Source organism: Zeus faber (assembly GCF_960531495.2).
Source record: "Zeus faber genome assembly, chromosome: 9".
In the NCBI taxonomy this organism is placed as follows: Eukaryota; Metazoa; Chordata; class Actinopteri; order Zeiformes; family Zeidae; genus Zeus; species Zeus faber.
Window position 1 is genome coordinate 12144664 of NC_137197.1, and position 21216 is coordinate 12165879.

Genomic DNA, 21216 nt, shown 5'->3' on the forward strand with positions numbered 1-21216 from the left:
ATGAGCGGGCACATGCCTGACCCATTGAGCGCCACGCCTACAAGCCCACAGTGTGCCCAGGCTCGAAGCACGTGCATAACAGACCCGTGGGTCCGCAGGTTGAGCAGCCACGTGCCCAACCTATCAATCACAACAATGAGACAGAGGTTTCTTGCGAAAGCTAAACTCCCTGCTGGAAAAAGGGGCGCTGTGGAGCAGTGGAGCAGCAGATACTTTGCGGTGCTGGAAAACAAAGGAAACTTCCACATGATATTTGACCTGCGGATGTTAAACAAGCATTTAATGAAAATTCAATTTTATATGTTAATATGTCAACTGGCAAGATTTTTAAGATCGAACGACGTGTGAAACTAGATCAGAAAGATTCCTATTTCCACATCTCCATCCACCTCCGGTACAGAAAATATCTGCGCTTTGCCTTCCAGGGTAAAGCCTACAATTTCCTCACACTCTCCTTCAGGCTCCCTTCGGATTCACCTACTCATGCCTGTGCACGGCACCCACCGCCTGGGGTCAGGTCATTGAGTTAGCGGCCTTCTCCCCATGGATTTTTGAGTCGGCGGAGCATGAGAGGCTTAACACTTTGCCCCCGGTTTGGGCTCTGTTGTGCTATGTAGACCGCACCAAGGGCTTTAGGTGTGGGAACCAGTTATTTGTGTGCTCTCATTGAAGGCCTCGCAGTGCCTGAAAGCACACTCCACCGAGGGAGTATCCTGTCCTTGGGCCCTCTTTAGGGGGGCAATGGTAGAGGATATGTCGGGCAGATTCTTGGAGCTCCACACACATTGGTTGTGGTTTCCTCACATGTCCGCTGGCATGTCCTGGACAGACACTCCAGTCGGGGGTACATTATTATGTGGACCTCCCTCGGGTGATCACGATACTGTCGTGTGATGGTAAACGGTCCCATAAGTAATAGATTGCGGTCCCTTCAATAGGGAATGTCTAGGTTGCGAAGGCAAGTGTGGCTGTGGTTATATACCCCCGCGAGGGAGGCGGAACAGAAGCACAGCGTTATCACTCCCTCTTCCATTCGGGGTGAATGCAGAGTCTTTGATTGGATTACATGATCTGATGATCAGTCCCATAAGCAATACATCAGGTCCCTTCTCAGGGAACCATGGTTGCCTTTGCAACCTAGACGATATATTATATCTGCTGGTGTCATTTATAAACAGTATATAAAGTACACCGGTATGAATTTGTCCTACAGTATAGACTTTAGCTATAACATGATGACTGATAGATCCCTCACAGTTCCAAGTATGATTAGCGTAAATATCGATTTGTCTATACATATAGTTTCGGAATATTGGAAACAGTTTCAATACTCATTTTCCGCACTATCGATATATACTGGTACTAGCTGTGCTTCCTTGTTCTCTTCTCTCCGACAGCCACTTGACACACACACCACTGCAGCTCCCACATAGCCCCGCCTCCTCTCACTCATTCATAGTACACTGCAGTGAACGGGACATTCTGTCTCCGTGTCTCTGTGTCAGAGGGCTACTGAGGGCTTTGTGCCGGGCTTTCGTCACAAAGTGTGGGTTCTTGGCGCAGCAAAGTTGTTTTCCTGCTCCGTAACTTGTTCTCTGGCTCCATTGCTAGCTCTGTTGCTAGCTCTCCAGCCCATAGGGAACAATAGGAAACCCAAAGCTAATGTTATCTTGCTACCCCTCTGATTGAATTAAAACATTCCCGTGGAATCTTTTTTTTTTTTTTAATACAATTCAAATTTTTATAACATTTATTGAATTATGATTATCAAATATCATAGAGGACGGCAAAAAGTTATATTGAAATTTTAAGAAAAACAACTATACCGTGATATATATCATTACCCTCCGTGCTTCAAATTATACCGTGATGTAAATTTTAGGCCATACCACCCAGCACTAGTGTCACTATTTGTAGAGATTGGCTTGCAGTCATTTATGACCAAAATTTACAGCAAAGGCTGTCACTGTTGATGCTCATCAAGATGTTCAAGTGGAGTTTTTCCACCCTCATGGGGCCAACACTTACTCCCATCCAAAACCAGGTGGGAAAGGCTAAGTGCTTCATTCCAGTACTCTGGTCAAACTGATGGAGCCATCATCACCGGGTCGTGCAAGCATTCTGGGATACTTGGCAGTCCCAAGTCCACACAAGTCACCACCGACGCATCCTCCATAACATGGGCGGAGCAAGTCCACATCCAGGCATTTGGACTGGACTTGGCTTGATGCGTACTTTGAATTGGAACAGTACTTGGGCTGCGACTGTTGACGTTTCACAAGTCCACAAGAACACAAGTACAGATAAGAACGCAGATTGAGAAAGGGCCATGGACTTCATAAAGGAGGATTAATTGTCTACTTCCTGATAAAGCTGACACAGATTTTTAAGGCCATTTTTTTTTAGTTCCTGATGTGTTTTCTGATGTTTATGCTTAAACACTGCAATTGTACTGTAGTTTTTATTTTGCTGTTCACCGTTAATATATGCAGGGAGCTAAACACTCTCCCAAAAAATGGCCCAAGACAGGAGCTGACTTAAGGTGTTGTTAAAGGTAGTGGTGTGAAACTGTGGAACAGTACAAAAGTATGCAGGTTAACGATGGATCTCTCTGGATCTACTGTATGCAAATGTAAATAACTTGTTCCTAAGTTGCCGTAACTCTTCCGATGTGTAGATAAACAAGCTTACAGATTCTGCTTCCTCAAGAGCAGTAATGAAACACATGGAAGGAGATGCTGAAATCTTGCTTTCCCCAAATATAGTGTTACCCCCTGGGCCACACCAGCGGTATGGGTAGCGGTATGCCGCGAGGCTTCTAAACACCTCGTGTTTTTATTACGGCTCAGCTCTATTTTTTCCGGGCACAAAGCATAAACTGGAGTGTAGTTTATTGTAGAGGTCAATTTAAAAGATGGATCTAGTGAAAATATTTTATTACGAAGTCTGGTATGCATCAACCATATATCTAATATCTCTGATGGGCGTTCCTTATGTGGATTACTGACAAACACATTTTCCCCAACAACAAATTAAACTTTACTTATGCAAAGAAAATATATATATGATATATTTCAGCAGGAAAGCATTTGTTTTATATACTTGGCTTAATTGGTTACTGTACCTGTTAGCAACACGTGAGCAGGAGAGTCTACTTGCTGCTTGGAATCACTACGTGGGGGCTTTTGTCAAACTGACTTGTCAAGCAGTAGATTTTTGTTGGAGAGAAATTTGTCAATTTATTTATAAGGTATTATTAAGCTATTAATGTTTTATCAAATGTACAAGAATATATCTATGACATATATCTTCATTTAATAATCGAACCACAACTAACTTATCACAAAATTATCAGAAAACACTTGATTACAGAAACAGCTCAATAAATACACATACAATATATAGATTGAGGAAATCTCCTGCATCCTCGTCTGGTTAATGGGATGAACCAACCACCGCTGCCATCCCAGAGTTGAGAAATTTCGCAATTTGAAGTTTAAAGTCTCGAGAATGCTAAAGTCTTCAGAATGCTGTTGGCACGTGTGCATTGTAGAATGAAGCCGACCTGATGAAATTCCCAAATCGTCAAATGACACGTCACTTTCGTGTTGCTGACGTGTTTCTGACATGTCGCTGATGATACCGCCTCTGGTGCGGCACAGGGGTCAGTCCAACTGGTCGATTTGGGTGTCCCAATGTTGCAGCCGATTTGGGATGTCACAGCGTTACAATGTCATAATGCCGATTGGAATGTCACAGCGCTGTGATGTCACAATGCAGATTGGAAGGGACGGAACTTAAGTACAGACAATGCATATAAACAGCCAGCAGGCGATACTTACCTATTGTCTATAAGAATCTTGTATCTTCTTAATTTAAAAGACACAGAACACTCCCCGCCTGGCATCTGTACGATGTGTGTCAAACTACGAGGAGCCTAAATATAAGGAGTAAGTGAGGCATATAGTGGATGCCTTACTTAACAATTCCTTGCCGGTGCCATTGGAGAGAAGGAGGATGACCTCCGAGAAAGGTCGGGGAGGAACAGCCTCGCTGTACTGTCCCTGCTGATCCTCACTTCAATCTTCCTTACCTTCCCATCATCACTGGGAAAAGTTTTTGTAAAAAAGCCAATAGGCCAGTCGTTCCTCTTGTCTTGGTTGTCCCGCAGTAGGACAGCATCCCCTTTCTGATGTTTGGCCTTTCGTTTCTCCACATGCAGCATCCCTGCGGGTCGCGATATACTCCCGTTTCCACCGTTAGCCAGACTTGTCGCTACAGACGTCTGAAGAGGTCACTCTCACTGAACTGGCCCAGAGGTAAAAGAGGTGTCCCGACTTTCTGGGTAAGCTGAGGAGCTAGAGTGAATAGCTGCAGCTTCAGCCATGTATGTCGTCGGTTCCATGTCCGAGGAGCAGGGCGTCCAATGTGCAGCACGTGACTCCGATCCTCGCTCCCAGCTGCCATATGGGAAGAGTGTGGAGGATTGAAAGTGCATCCGTTTCCTCTCAGGTAGTTCTCAAGCTGATTTTTATTAGAGCAGTTGGAGTCTAGCTGGAGCTCTTTGCAGGTCCGCACAAAGTTGATTCCACAGTCTAACCTAAACTGTTTCACATGGCCTCTGATGGCGAAGAAACACCTGAGAGGGTTAATGAAACTGGAGGTGTCCATTGACTGGTGTCCATTTTCACATGCATCATGCATGTGAGTATGACTGCCCACCACCGCTTGCTGTGGCCTCCACGTGTTCTTCATGAGGTAACAGATCAAGGGCCATACACATCTAGCCCCAACGTATGTGAATGTAGGGTCTGTGCTTAGGCGATTAGCAGGCAGATCTGCCATCTTCTCTCCTGTTTTACCATGTCGTTTTGAACAGGTCACGCAGTTGTAGATTGTCATGCTTATGGATAGTTTTTTCCACCAACGACTCAAAATCCAGCTGCCCTTACAGCTCCTTCGGTGAAGTGCTGGCCTTGGGGCTGAACCTGCTCGTGGATGTGTCTGATTATCAATGTGGTGATGTGGTGCTTGCCAGGAACAAGTACTGGATGCGATTCATCTGAAGTGATTCCTGCTTTTGTCAGATGGCCTCCAACTCTATGGACACCATGTGGATCGATAAAGGGGCAGTGTTTGCTTAGTGGAATTGGTTTGGGAACAGGATTTCCACCCTAGATACACTTAATCTCTTCATAGACTTTGTTCTTCAAACTGAGAATTCTAGCTTTTGCCTGGTGGAGCTGCTCTTTGGACAGAGGCTTGCTGCAGGCATGCCAGCGTTGACAAAAGTTGTTTTTGGACGCTTGGGTGAAGGAGTGAGCGACGTGTGAGAGCCGGGCCACAACTCTTGAGAGATATATCCACCTAGAGAATTAAGCCACTGCCACCACCGTCAGATTGCTTGCAGTATTTGTAGAAATTCTACATAGTAATTGTTTCTTTAATATTAAAAAATTGTTTTTTTTTAATGTCCAAAATTGTTTTTTGTATAATGCTAATGATAAAAGTTGCATGATGTAAGGTTTTGATGGAGTACACGGGAAATAATATAAAAATACAAAAGTGACCATTCAACATTTAACAGCATATATGTGTACCTATGGTGTACAATGATTTAAAAAGTGATGATTTAAAAGTTCTAAATCTATATAAGAATAAATAAAAAGGAATAATTAGCTTTTTATTGTATCTGACTGTGTTGACAAAAATTAAGTACAGGAAAAAAACACATATTTTATAAAAAAAATAAAAAAAACCTGGAGGTTGCACCGAAATATTGCTTGATTGCTGAGACATTGTTTTCGATTTTTTAACATTTAAAACATTTTTTTTCAAATTTAAATCCTGCTTTATCCAAATTCTCAAAAATCAGTATGATACATTGATCTGTGCCTCTAAGAGAGGGTGGTCGCTTTAAGTTGAATGCTGTTCTATTTCAGACAGTTTTTACAAAAATTTGTAGTGATACTTTGTTGAGTCTTGTTCTGTGTTGGAGACTTGGGGGATTGGTAAATAAACTGTCTATACAATCAAAGCAATGTAGTCAGTTTGCATTCTTTCCAGCCACGCCCTGAGCAACCCAGTTATAATTAGAAGTATAAGTGAGCGTTTATTTAAGGTCAAATATTCACGTAAAATAGAACTTAAGTGATTCATCACTTGAGACGTAAGTCCAACACTAAGGTCAAGCGCTTCTTACCTTTCCACCTGCAGCTGCAAGGTAGATTAGGAATTGGTTTTATTATGATTTATTGGACTTAACCCTGCAAAAAAATAAAAAAGTTTAATGACAAAAACAATATTCTTTCTTTTGGAGTAAGTTGAAAGTATTGTCAACAATAACATGTTAGGGGTTTGCTGTAACCATAGCATACCATATACAGGGTATAAAATAATAATATAGGGTGCAATATAGAGTACAGCACTATGCAAAGTGAGTCCACAAATGCCCACATCAGTATTAAAAACCAAAATCAACAATTTTGTGGAAAAATGTGTAGTTTGGGGCTATGAAATCAAATTCACAATGCAGATACGATAAGGCTACTAACAATAGTCATATTAATCCACCCCTCTCCCAAAACATAGGACGAGGGTAAAAATCCTTGTTACCCTCCTCATGTCACTATTGATTTTGGAAGATTTTAATAGTAGCCATTCTGCATCGCAATGCCTTCACCAAACCTGGTGATTTTTTTTATCCAACACCAACACCTTCAGGTGGCACGGCACGTTCCTTAGAGCAACCTTGCTCTAGATCCTTAACGCTAGCGTTTGTTAACGCGTCTTGTTCATGTTGGTTTCATTTCAACTTTCCAAACTGGTTTCCCGGGCAACCCGCAACTGGCAGGACCAATAAGAACAGACGGAAAGGTTCATTACTCGGAGCACGAAAGCTGCCCGGAGATTAGAGGAAGAGAAGACTTCCATCCAGACACAAATAGCAAATGAAAAGAGATGTCTGCAAAAGGCAGGAATCGAATGCACGCATCTGCACCGTCCATCACTGCGTGTTTAAATGTATAACTCATTATTTCCCATTCTATTAGCACATTAATTATTATTATTGTTTTTTCAGCTCTATTGTTTTTTTCACTGATTCTTATTCTTCTAGCCATCATTAAAAACACATATGAGGTATTTTATGCAAAGAACAGGCTTTCTGTATTCTACACTCTAGGGATCTTCCTTCTTTTTTTTTAATCAAATTTATTTACATTTTAGGGATCTTTTTTCTGAAGTGTCTTTTGCAAAAATAATCCAGATTAATGGAGGGAACTGGACCAGGCTCTCTTTAACGTAAACACAGAGCAGAGAAAATAGGACATAGTTACAGCAGATTTTTCATTATACTCAGTGCAGGTAACTAAGCAGCTTTAGTGATGCGTGTGTCATGTGATTTATTTGTTTTTTAGAGAAAAAGAAACATATTTTTAAGTGTTGTGCATCATACAGTGCCCGTCTTTTCAAGCTTCCCAGTCATTGTCTTTGCAAACGGTAATTCAAAGCATTCTGGCAGCAGTGTTTATAAAGGCCTTTCATTGCATTGAACGATGGACATTTGCGTAAAATAGGGGCGCGATGGAACTCGAAACTTCGTTCAGTGTTTGGTACAGGAGGTAAAAAAGGAAACTCAAAAAATATATGTTTTAATGTGAATCCAATACTGACACTCCTGGTGGAGCTCTGAATTTATCTTCCACATTTATATGAAAACAACTTTTTGACCAGAGAATTCTCTATTTGTTTTGCGTTGTCATGCCTCATGACCAGCCAACAGTCCCATACCAAACATTTCTATATTGCCACACCTGAGTATCGATTAGCTGTCAAGGTAATTTCATACAAATCATGTTCATTAAGTTCTCCATGAAGATACTGCCTCTTGGAGATCCTTAATATCAGAAACATTTTTCAAACTAGTCAGCATTAATCAGTAGGGATGGGATGAATTATCCAACCACATATATTCACTCTGTGTCTAAATTTCAATGAAATGGAGAGGCGACCATGGGTAAGCATACAAACATTAAGCTATTCTAAAGCTGCTTTTATTTGACGTGTAATATACAATGGAGAGGTCTGTGGCGTTCTATTTTGAACTTGGCCTGACGTGTAAAGGTATTCAGAAAGCTCTCGGTTCTAGGCGTGGTTTCCAAAGCTGAAGAGGATACTTAACGCGAGGGCTGCCTCCTGAAAGTCAACGGGTTGAATCATCAGTCGGAAACCCGTCAGTTGACTGAGATTCTTCAAGTTGGAAATATATATTACATATATTAAATATATATATTTTTTCAGTCAGTATGCATTACAATAACATGACAAAACAGATAGAAGCTTACAAAATGCACGGGGATAATTTCAATGGGGAATTATAAACAAGGGGAATCATAAATATATTATTATGTGTGTGAATCGTCCGCGTTCGGACACGGACGCGAACAGACAAGTCAAAACAGTGTGGGGACGGTGCACGGAGGAACGGGACACGACTCGTAGACTCGTTACGATTATTTTCTGCGAATTACGCATGGAGAGGGGGTGATCGCGGAGAGAGTCACTGAGTCACGGTTTCATTCCATAAGCAGACGTAAAATAAAAAAACCTACAACTAAAAAAAAAAACACTGTTCTGCCACGCTGATCGCCGGCATCCCGTCACTGGCGCATGCGTCGTCTGTACCCTCAGAGAGGGAGACAGGTGCGCAAAATGCACCCCAATCTCTCCCTCTCTGCAACCCGCTCGGGATTGTGCCCTAGGTGGCTGCCTATCTCGCCTACCGGACAATTCTTGGTTACCGACGAACATAGAACCGATGAAAATGGAGGGAAAATGGCCTGCGATTGAGAGAGAAAGGAAATTTGCGCTGGGTTGGAAAAGAATTGGATCCTGCTGGAGTGAACACAATGAATACCTCTCGAAGGGACTCCACTTGTGCTGGCATTTTGACGCGCATGCCAATCTGACACCATATGGCATTTGTATAAGTAGGTGCGTTAACGGCTTCTCGAGGGAAAATGCCCTCGAGTTGTGAGGAGGGATGTTGGTACTGAACATGACCGCATCGGAGACTCTCAGCGTCTCCTCGGCATAATTCACGCAGATAAAACCCTCAATTTTGAAGGAACCTGCACCGCCAACAAAATGATCGAATCGGGTGGGTAGATGCAAAAGTATTCCTTTTTTTTTTTTCCTCCACATGTCCCCTTAAGGACTCCGTACTTTCACTTCCTCTGTGGGGCCAATCAGTTATGCTTTCGGATTCATCCAACAATTCACTCTCATTATAATCTAAAGGTTGATACCGTATTTGCGCTTTTGCCAGATGCCGGAATTAATAATGGATCTTTATAAAGGTGAGAAATTAGTAGACTTAGGCTTTATCGCACCGGGAGCCTCAGCCCTTCAAGCGTTCAACACCTACCTCAGGGTAGATGATGCCCTGGTCAAAACATAACACCGCTGAGCTTCTTACCTTAATTTGTGACATTTATGGAAATTTTTTGTCAACAAATTTAAGCGAAAAATCAGTGACGCAATTAGGAGGCGCATTGGAGGCAGTGGAATGTCAAGCAACCACCCCCCCGTCGGTCAATAAAAGTTCAAGGGCAATTTCCCGATGTCGATCTCTGGGTTTGCTCGGTTGCATTGTACTTCTTGGACGTGCAGAGTGTTTGTGTCTGTCAGCCATCCATAATTAGCACTGGATTAGCTTAACAAACATCAGCACATCTCTGTTGCTTCCAGCAGGGTTGCCAGCTCCACAGTGGAAGAAGTGAATGTGATGATGACGAAGATGAAGATGGCTGCGCTTCCCACAGGCACCAAACTAGGTCCCTCTAAACCCCTCCACACACACACTCACACACACACACGTGTTATATCACCCCCCACACTTTCTCTCCTCCATCTCCTCGTCACTCTCGCAAAAAGGTTTTTTGCGTTTTTCCACTGGATTCTTCGACTTCATCGTGCCTGTGTGGTTTTTTTTTATCTGCCCCTTTTCATCCTCTCTCATCCTCCCCTCTGTCTTAACCTGCTTAAAGGGAATTAAGGCGTATCCCTCTCCATGGCAACACCAGCTCGCTGCATTCTTACACACACACACACACACACACACACACACACACACACACACACACACACACACACACACACACACACACACACACAATTTCTTCTCTCTTGCGTTTCTGCATCCCTCACACCCTCTAATTCTGTTACCGACCATCTCTCTCTCTCTCTCTCTCTCTCTCTTCCACCCCTCCTCCTCCTCTTCTCCTGTGTTATCCTCTCTGTGCTATTTCTCTCTCCTCTCACTCTAGTTCACTCACTTCATCCGTCCGTGTTTCCTGGATGCTCTGCTGCGGATGCTGCGCTGCCTGCTGTCCTAGAGATGTTTTCCCCAGCGAGTAAGGCACCGTCGGGGGAGCCGAGGTAAGGATTCCCCCCCATCCTCACATTCAGCACTGGGGGTGACGGATGGAGGAAAAGGTGGGAGGAGGGGTTCAACGTTCTGCCGTGGGCTAATAGAAGCAAGCTGCAGGGCTACAGGGGCTGGAGGAGCAAGTTCAACAGCTGCTCTGCTTGTGTTGGCTGTGAGAGAATGGAGGTGTGTGTGTGTGTGTGTGTGTGTGTGTGTGTGTGTGTGTGTGTGTGTGTGTGTGTGTGTGTGTGTGTGTCACTGTTCATTGTGGACCATTGTGGGGCGTGACAAGATGAGGGGGGAGGTTTTCTCACTTTTTACAACCTCACAGACTTTAGTATGGTATGCCTTAAGACTTATATATTTTTTCATCTGTGTGTGTGTGTCTGTGTCTGTCCGTGTTTGTGTGTACAGTCTGAAACCTTCATTTTTAAGCTGGTCGCACGTGATACTCTGTTTGGCATCATGCTGCAATTTTGCTGCAGTATGCAGCATATCCCTTTACAATCTCTCAGGGCATAGGACAGTGTTTGATGGTGTGTGTGTGTGTGTGTGTGTGTGTGTGTGTGTGTGTGTGTGTGTGTGTGTGTGTGTTGTGTGTGTGTGTGTGTGTGTGTGTGTGTGTGTGTGTGTGTGTGTGTGTGTGTGTGTGTGTGTGTGTGTGTGTGTGTGTGGGTGTGTATATGTGTGTGTGAGAAAAAGTGTGGAAGTGTGGGGGCGGTGCGTGGGAAGTGAAGTTAGCTCTCTGCATATGTGGGTGGGTATATGTGATATTCCCTAATTAAGCTATTTCCATGAACTTCTGTGTTCCAGAAGGTGTATGTGTGCATGTGTGTGTGTGTGTTTGTGTGTGTGTGTGTGTGTGTGTGTAAGGGGGGGGGGGACAATTTCCAATGCACACTTTCCAATGCCTTTCCAATGAGAGAGAGTGAGTGGCGTGTCGTCTTGGAGAGCCTTGACAAAAGCAGGGGGGGGGGGGGTTTGTACATGTGTGTGTATGTGAAGTACAGATAATTACGAGAAATTACGTTTGTGTGTAGTCTGCGTTTGTGTTTGCTTACAGCGTTCTTTGCATTGCTTTTGGAATTTCTCTGTGTGGCGAATGGCAATGTGTGTGTGTTACTGATATTTTGTGCTTGTGTTTGTGTGTTTTAAAGCATTTTATGTGTATGTATGTGAGTGTATCCACTCATGTATTTTGGCATGCATGCAATATGCATGTGTGTAACACGTGCCAGTTGTATATGGGCAAACGCGCTTACGTCCAATAGTTTCTGAGGCAGCACATGGTGAAAATACAGTGGTAAGGCACGGAAAGTAAGAAAACAACATCACCTTGACTGCGGAGTGGATGTCCATGAATGAATGGCTGCACGTTACAAAAACAGCAAAACTATCATTCTCATCTCATTGATACTAGTGAAAGGGAGCTCTTGACATAGCGGTGTGAGGCTAAGAGGCCTGACGAATCCAAGTCCCCAAGAGATGAGCGCTCGCAGTGGTCTCGCTGTCAGGATCCACCACGGAAAAGAACACGTGCGTGTGGGCAGGTGCACCCTCGAATGCACAGGCTAAGGCAATTAGGCATGACCGAACAAACACGTGCCAGCCTGGCATTCCGAAAGAGTCGTTTCATGTACACAGGAAAAGACAGCCACACACACACACGTCCACACACACGCACGCACAAATGTCACCCTTATTTTCCCTATATCCACCGGTCCTGTATCGTCTTCTTGTGGTGTGTGTTGTCTGCCCTATATATATATATATATATATATATATATATATACATACACACACACACACACACACACACACACACACACACATCAGAACGGACATTTAAAAGCAATTATTTGAAAAGATGTGATGTTAGACAAAGCTTCACATCACAAATGCAGAAGTAGGATTCATGAAGTCTAATTCATCTGCTAAATAATGACAGTGATGAACAAAACAGGACCAAATAGAGGATGCATTTTAGTTTACACTGGACATTCTTCCGCAGTATTTTCCATGGACTATCTTACCAGACTTCTTGGCTCATTTCCTTCATATTCGGCAAGATGAACATTGTTACGGTGATGACTTGTGGTAGTCTATTTTTAAGGGACTTGTGGTATACCATTTGCCTAATACTGCTCTGAAGTGGTATATTAGGCAAAAGGTGCTAAGAGTTTGGATTAAGTGTATTTTTCCGATGTGGGACACACTTGCATGCATACACAATGGCATGGGGTGGTGCAATTAACGCCACAAGACCATAAGTGTGGGTCTTGGGAGCGGGCCAGTGTACATTGTGTGTTACAAAAGTCACAGAATAGATTGCAATTGTTAAAAACAGCACAGATAAACTCTCCTAAACCTGGGAGATACTACCAGTGTGGATATGAGGAAAGTGCATTCAACTGAGTATAATAAGGGAATATTTCAATAACTTGGCAGGTGCAGCAAACAGAAAACGTTTCTGTTTGGGACTGTAATGTCGACAATGGACATTTAAATCTTTCTGGATTTTGCACACATACTGTATACTTTAAGAGGAGTTGCACTCAACACTCAGGCAAGTCACGTGTCTTGATAGCCAGATGTACAGTATGTGCACGGCTTATTCTGTCATATGTTCTGCTGATTTAACTTTCGCCTTCCAATAAAAACACACTAAACTTCACTAATTAGCCGTACCCGTACCTTGCTAAATACTCCTGGAGTCTCGCTATCCTTCCTACATCATGTCCTACCAAACTCCCTTCCTTCCCTCCTCCATTTTTTACTCTTTATCTCATCTTACCACTTAATTTCTATCTCCCCATCCCTTCACTCGGTAAAGGGATCCAGGCAACCTTTAAAATTGACAGATGAGTCACCACACCTACCAAGGGGACTTGTTTTCAACATTTACCAGTTTTGTGGTGTATGTGTTTCTTTCTTGTATGTGTGTGTGTGTGTGTGTGTGCGCGCGTGTGTGTGTGTGTGTGTGTGTGAGTGTGTGTGTGTGTGCGTGTGTGTGTGTGTGTGTGTGATCGTCAGAAAGCGTATTTATAAGTATGCCTCTGAGGGTGTTTCTTGTTTATTGATGGGATTGCCTGCTATGTGTTTCTCGATAGGCAGTTGGAGCGGCTGAGGGGGGAAGTGTGAATTAAATGTACGATTTTTCTTTCCTGAGATAAATTCAGTGTGGATGAATGAACAACGGGTGAGCAGGGAGCGCTGAAGGCACTATGGTGAGTGTGTGGGTGGAGGGTGTCCTGGGTGTGCTTGATTTCTGTGTGTGTGTGTGAGATGTGTGTCAGTGTGTGCCTATGATATGGTGTCTGTTGAATGTGTTCTTCTGTCTCAGTTGCTGCGCACGCTTGTCTCAGATTTCTTTGTTTGCAAGCATTTGTGTTTGCGCCAGTGTGTGTAAAGGTCAAGCAAGCAAGTGAAGAAGTGCATATTTCATGTGTTTCTGTGTGGCAATAAGTTGATGCGTGGGCGGGCCTGCGTGTCGAGAGAGAGAGAGAGAGAGAGTGTGCTAGGGGGAGAAGGGAAGAAATATTAATAGATTGAAATACCGGGAGGAAGTGTGATGGAAAATGAAGGAAGGGAGATTATGGGAGATGCAGGAATTAAAAGTGGGGAGACAGGGCAAGGAAATGTAGGAAGAGTGAAATACAGATCAAGGAAGGAGAAGACAACTAGTGGAGGAAAAGATGGGAAGTGGGATTATATAAGGGCTTTTGAAGAATGAAAGGAAACGCCTCCTCCACCTTTTCACAGCCATAGATCGTTGAGCTGGATTCACTGAAAGATCAATTCCACCTTCATCCTCTGTGTTGGGGACCAGGAAGAATTGTTACTGGTGCAAAGCCAGTAGGTTCAAAAGGTTCAGATTAAGTCCACTTGATCAAAATTAGTCCGCCCTGTGAAAGCCAATGGCTTTGGCCCAAAGGGGTGATAAAGGATTGATGAAGAACCCTCCTTTCCATTTGCACTACTTTATGATTGAGATCACTGCCAATAATGGTTTTTCGAGGTGAAGGCAAAGGCACGTGGATTCAGAGTTGGATGGGTCATGATAAAGAGCAAGTGCAGAACCAGAATTGCAGCAATTCTCAGCGCAGCCTTGACTCCTGATTCCTGTATTCTGGATGTAGAAACCCCTCTCGCAAATCCTTTTTCTTACAGGCAGCTTCCCAAAGAAAGGCCCTAAACAACGACCTTACTATATCAGCAGTGAGTAATTGTATTGTTGGAATGCACCTTTCAAATCACACTGTTCCCTGAGTCCGACAGTTACAGTAGATGGATGAGGAAAGAGGTATTGTAGCCAGAGGAGCTGACGAGGCAGGGCATCATCTCTGTATTGACCTCAGTAACACCTTTCCCCTCCGGTTCTTCAGCACCCTCAGATGACTTGATAATGTTACACCCACAGCCTCCTAGCCCCACTATGAGCCGTTGGTCTCTTCGTCATTTATCATGGAGAGGTCTCCAGGCGCTAACCCCTTCCGGGCGCCCCTGCCACTCCTTCCTCTTCAACTTTTCAAGCCTGCAGTATTTTTTCCTCGGCCTTCCATCACTCATCGCCAGATTGTCAGCTTTTCTAACTCAGTACCCCTCGTGGCTCCTCCTTAGTTCTGAGAATTTGTGTATGCAGTCATCGTGCTACCTGCCTTTCTCCCTTCCACTTCAAAGCCATTACCGGTCCTGTCTTGTCGAGCCTGGCTTCCTGTCCACCTGTCCCGAACCTGGATCCCTCCTTCCTCGTCCACGCCATCCTTGTTCTGTCTGGCCTCGTCCGGCAGTCCTTCCTTCCAGGACCCGTCCGCCCGATCCAGCCCAACCAGGTCTCACCCTCCGTCACGCACAGTCTCTTAAATAAACTCAGTTGTTAAACCCCGTCTGTTGGGTTGGGAAGTGGATGGATGAGTGGTCGGTGAGATAGTTTAGAATGAAAGAGGAAGATTCATTTGTGAGTTTCAAGCCACTCCCCCACCCAACCCCATTGTCTGGGGAATCCATCAGCTGACGAAACACCTTATTAACTGGGGGCGAAAGCGAGAATAGAGGGTGTAAGGAAGGAAGTACCGCGATAGAAGGGGATGTCTGGGAGATTCACTGACGCTACTCCCTCACAACTCATCTAATGATGATGATGATGGTGGAATTCCGTTCTCGCAAGGCTTGATATTGGTGGACACATTAGGCTGTGGAGATGATGGAGAAAACCCATGTGGAGAGAAATGGTACTTTAAAGATGAGCAAAAAAATTGAATTATAATATAGTGAGGGGCAGAAAGGAGCATGACAAAAGCTCGATGACACAGAGGAAAGATAAATGATAGAAAATAAGAGTGAGAGAGGGTAGATCGGAAAGAACTTACCACTGAACATAGTTGACAACAAGCGTCTATTGAAGAAGTTGCTGCATGACAGTCATTCAGGACTGGAACCCTCCCTTGCTTTGTACACTCCATGACTCACCTTGACCTCTGGCATAAAAGCCTTTTGTAACCGGCTATTGACATTTCCCTTTCATGGCTAAAGTAACTTCCATGAGGTGGACTTAACAAGGGATCATCGCTGTTGTTCATAGCCACGTTGTTTGTTCAGTTCTTGGGTGGATAAATGTTTAGGTCGCCGCAGCAGAACACAGGTGAAAGATTCCTATGTAAATCAATGAGTGATGGGAGAATAGCTTGGTTAGGATCAGTTTAACTGGAGCCAAACAGATACATACACATGCACACACACACTGTACAATGCATGACTTTACTGTACATCCCGTATACATCATTACATTAGTATTGACTTGGATTGAAGTACACTATACACATTGACAGTTATAAGATCACCAGAGGGGTATTCCGTAAAGGTCAGGCTGTACACAATATCTTAAGTTCTTATTTTCTGCAGCTACATAGTAGGTACTGTACCTCCATATTTTATATAGTGTATATTGATATTACTTTATATTTTAGGCTATGATATTAGTGGGACTGAACATACCTTGGCAAAAAAAAGTGTGTACATGCCCAATATGCACACGCAATACAATTCTTTGCAACAATTTGTCCTTCTCTTAAAAAAAAGAATATGGTTTAAAAAAACAAGAGTTTGAAATTTCAAGTTGATGTTGGCTTCGTATCAGTTTCTTTCAGAAAAACAACCCGTATTTTAAGGGCACAAATTTAGTATCAATGGAACGTGCAGGTAATTTACTTTAGATCAGTTTAAGCGGAAAGGCAACTACTGTAGTGCAACATTATAAATATGCGTTACTTTATATTATGCGTAATCGATTGCCAGGACGCTTTTCTGTCTGCGGTTGTGAGTAATCATGTCTTCAAATATTTATATATATGTTTGTAATAATCAGAGTTCGGGTCCGTGTGCCTCACGATCTGGTCCACAGGGACACATCTCCTGCACTACCCGAACCCCACTGCAAGACAAAACATTGCATAAGAAAAGTCCCCCAGGCAGGTCCGAGCAATCAGCGCTAATGAGGCTGTTTAGGAGGACCCAGTAGAGCTGTGACGTGGCCGGAAGAAGCCAGCACATGTCACCTGCAGCCCGTGGGTTAACCACGCCCCCTTGTCTCCACATTCTTGCTCTGTAGATGTGAGGGAAACGTCACGTTCTGTCCTGTCCATCCTGTATTGAACTGCGTTCCGCTGATTGGTTGATGCTTTAAATGTATTATCGAGAGGGCGCCGGCTCAGGATGCGTGAGCTCCAAGCGGTGTTCAGGGAACCCGCTGAGCTCAGACCTGATCCAAGCGACCTTCAGGGAACAATGATCAGGTCACAAAACGTGAAGTGGTCTTAATGGTTCATTAATCAAATACTTACGATAACTCTACTCCAACTTCATGAGAACCCCTTAGGCCAATCTTTTGTTTTTATGATTGTAATTGACGTTAAACCTATGTGCTGGACTGCTTGTTCCTTCTTTCTTGGGTATTATTTAATTCTTTCTTTCTCTCTCTTTGGTTCTTTCATTCATCCGTTAATTTCCTTTTTTTCAGTCTTTCAATCACTTCTTTCTTTATCTTCCTTTTTATTTGTATTGCTTGCTGATATGGATGACTCATTAAAGATTCAAGATTCAAGAGGTTTATTTGTCACATACATATACATACACACGTTCATACATATTTCCCATGCATCATTTCTTCGTATTATAGTATTTATATAGTATATATAGTATTTACATACATTCAGAGTTTTAATTTTCAGACAACTTGACTTGACTTTTCGGGTTATTGTGTTGATTTACAAGTGTGATGTTGTGCCCTAACCTCCAGGGGGCGAGAACCCCTTTCATTTTGGGATAGCCCAGAACAATCACAGGTTATAAGGAATAGCCTTCTCTTGTGTTCCCTGCCAGCTTTCATGTATTTTATTCCATCACTTTTGTAACAGTTGACACATTTCGGCTGTGTCCCCCCCCCCCCTCTATTCTGTCTCATTCTACTATTTTCTTTCCTCTGTTGGTCTTGCCTAGTATGGTCCAGTTGACTGCACTTTATTTTGAGCTTGCCTTTGCCATGGATGCGACAGATGAAAGGCTGATTACTATCACTGCTCACATTCACACACACACACACACACACACACACACACACACACACACACACACACACACACACACACACACACACACACACACACACACACACACACACACAATTTCACACTGAAATGCAAAATCACATTACACCAGCCGAGCATTGTATTGCTTTTATTCAGCGAGATGCCCTCATGATAGAGATATGGAACTGACTGTACGACCACTCATCATTTACACAAAGAACAGGAGCGGGAGCTGAAGAGAGCGAGAAAGTGAGAGAGCAAGAGAGACGTTTTCGAGCCGAACAGTTCTGGGGACTCCCTAATGGGAGCTAGGAACTGGGGAGGTCCCCGGCGAACTAAATGCCTTCATGAGCTTTTTTCTGGTTGCATTCGCACCGGCAGTAGGAACGCTGAAGTGACGTCAAAGCCAATGGGGTTCCAGTATGACTTCCGTATTCCGTGCTGTATTTACTCCGCAACTTGCACTTTTTTCACCTTAAAAGGCCAAAATCTGTTTCTGAACAAATTTGAGGTGAGAAATAAACAATCCAGTTGCTGAATCGTCACTCATATTAAATCTACAAGGCCTCATTCAAATGTTTGTTCAGACTTTCATAATGCAAGGGAACGCCTCGGGACACCACACGCAGATAATCTTTTTAATTCAATGAACGTTGAAAATAAAATAAATGTAATAAATACATTTACAATAAAAATGACTACCACACAATGAATGTTCCCTCAGTGCAAGGGACTGTAGACTTACGCCTGGACCAATCACCTTGCACTTACGTCACTGATGGTTCTTATTGTGCTGGTTAGTCACTGCCCGATAGTAGGAGCTAAAAAAAGGCCCTCAAAGCGGCATTCTGAGAACTACGATCGTTCCTAGTTCCTGCCTTGCCAACATAAAAAAAAGGATGGCTCCTTCAAAAGTTCTTTGAAATATGGAGAGAGAGAGAGAGAGAGAGAGAGGCAAGCTGCCAGACCCTTTTACCAATCCCTCTCCATGAGCCGCAATCATGGATAAACCTTGTAGCTTTCAATGTGATTGAACATCAATGGCTTTCCGGAAACCAAGCTTTTTCACGCTGGAAAGGAGCAGGCTGTAGTGTTTCGTTTTAGGAATTTAACGACTGAGAACGAATATCACCTCGCCCTGTGTTTTTACATACAATATATTCAATATAAAACTGCTTCAGTCTCTTATTTTAAACTGCATCTGTAGAGGACATAGCATCTAATCTCCTTCTATATATAATATAGGCTCCTCCATGTAAACCACCTTGTAAACCACGTTCGGCTATACCCATTTGGTTAGTGCCATAATAAAGTATCAAGTCCAGCATCAACCACTTCCAGAACTTTAGGCATGATCATGTTGAATATTTGATGCAGACTTATTTTGTTTTGACTTAAAAATCTCCAAAAACCTCATAAATAATTTCTCCCACCTTCTGTCTTGCAAAGGCCCATATTCACTCACATACAGTAGCACAAGTTGTCAATGGTGGGCAGCAGCAAGTTACAGAAGAAGGAAACAGTCTTTATTCGTCACGCAACACACCACACGGGGGCACAGCCAGGAGCAGTGGGCAGCATACGTGGACGCGCCCGGGGACCAGGTGATAAGTGTCCATCGCTGGTCAGACGATGATGTGTGCATGTTTTTGGGGGGGGTCCTTACTGACGTGAGGCGGAGGAAACCCCATGTGAGCACGGGGAGAACATGAAAACTCCACACAGAAAGGCTCCTATTTGGGAGATAACCCGCCGGAGCACGGTGCCAACAGCGCCCCAGGGGGGAATCGAACCCAGGACCTTCTTGTTGTGAGGCAGCAGTGCAACGAGTACGTTTTGGAAACTGTACTTTTTACCTCTACTTGTGTATCCTTGTAATTCAAGAAACAAGTTTTATTTTCTCAGCCTCCCCTCACTACAATTGTTTTTTTTGTGCTAAGTGCCAAGTGCACCAGTCTGATGGTGTTCTTGGTATTGAGACACCCACCACAGTCAGACCACATCCCACCATTTACACTTTGATGATGTAATGTCGTACAGTGGTGAAGTAAGGTCATCACTTGTTCGTAATAAGCTGTTTTGCTTCTATGCACTATATCTATCTCAAATTATATCCAGTGAACTTATCTATTTTTTTAATCAGCCCAGTAGCTCTTTCTAGATAACAAACCTAATGCAGCTCAATGATGTGGTAAATCCTCGTCACACATTAAGGTCTTCTCCATGTGTGCTCTCGTGGCAATGTCAATAGTCTCCTCGACTCTGATTAGTCATCAGAGTCATCACGGCGAGGTTTGGATAATGGGCCTCTGTGTACTGTAGGGGTTCACATCAAGGGCTCGTCGGCGGACGCCGGTGAGCACCCTTTTGAAGTTCAAAATCATTTCCACCAGACAGCTCTTTCTTTATTATTTCACATTGTTTGACTTTGGCGTCCGGGCTCTACTGCTCATCACTCCTGGCGAGGTGTACAGCAAACAGAGGCATCCTCAGTGAGCTCGAAATGTAGGAGTGATGAGCTTGAATCCACCCCGGTGAAAAGATGTGTAGAGCCCAACAGGTGGATTCGGGGGAGGAATTGGCTGCTTAAATTGGCCGGCCCATTAGGGGTTGGAAGCATGTGGCACCGTGGAGTTGTCTGACAGATGCAAGTTGTCTGCAAACTATGCATCATAATCGGGACACTGTGAGGTAGTGGTCCTCAATTAAATACATGATATTCAATTATTTAACTGAATTCTCCTGGCGTTTCACTTCTGAATCAATTCCTGCGACACGAGAATGAAAACTGTATTTACGTACAACTAGCATAGGAAACAGAAAACCAAGGAGTTTGGTATTGAATAGAATAGAAGACAAAGACAATGATGTTGTGCTCTCCAAAGCTGTCCAAAGTTCTAATTTCAAAAAATATTATATAATATATATAAAATATTGGGACAGTACAACTACTACGTACTGCTGAAGTAGGTTGCTAGTGGTCGTGCACATGTTTCACAGCATGTGTGCAGTCTCGAGGAAGGAAGCAGCAAAGGGCATTGTCTCGGGACCCTCCCTCGCAAGCCGACACATTTTTCTCGCCTGAATGGTCTAGAGTGAGGCTCCTTCTATCTCCTGGAAGTGTTCCCTAAGGTGAATAAACAAAACAAAATGGTGTTTTCACCGTAAAGGACCGTACCAGTATTGTTTGGGTTTTTGCAGTTG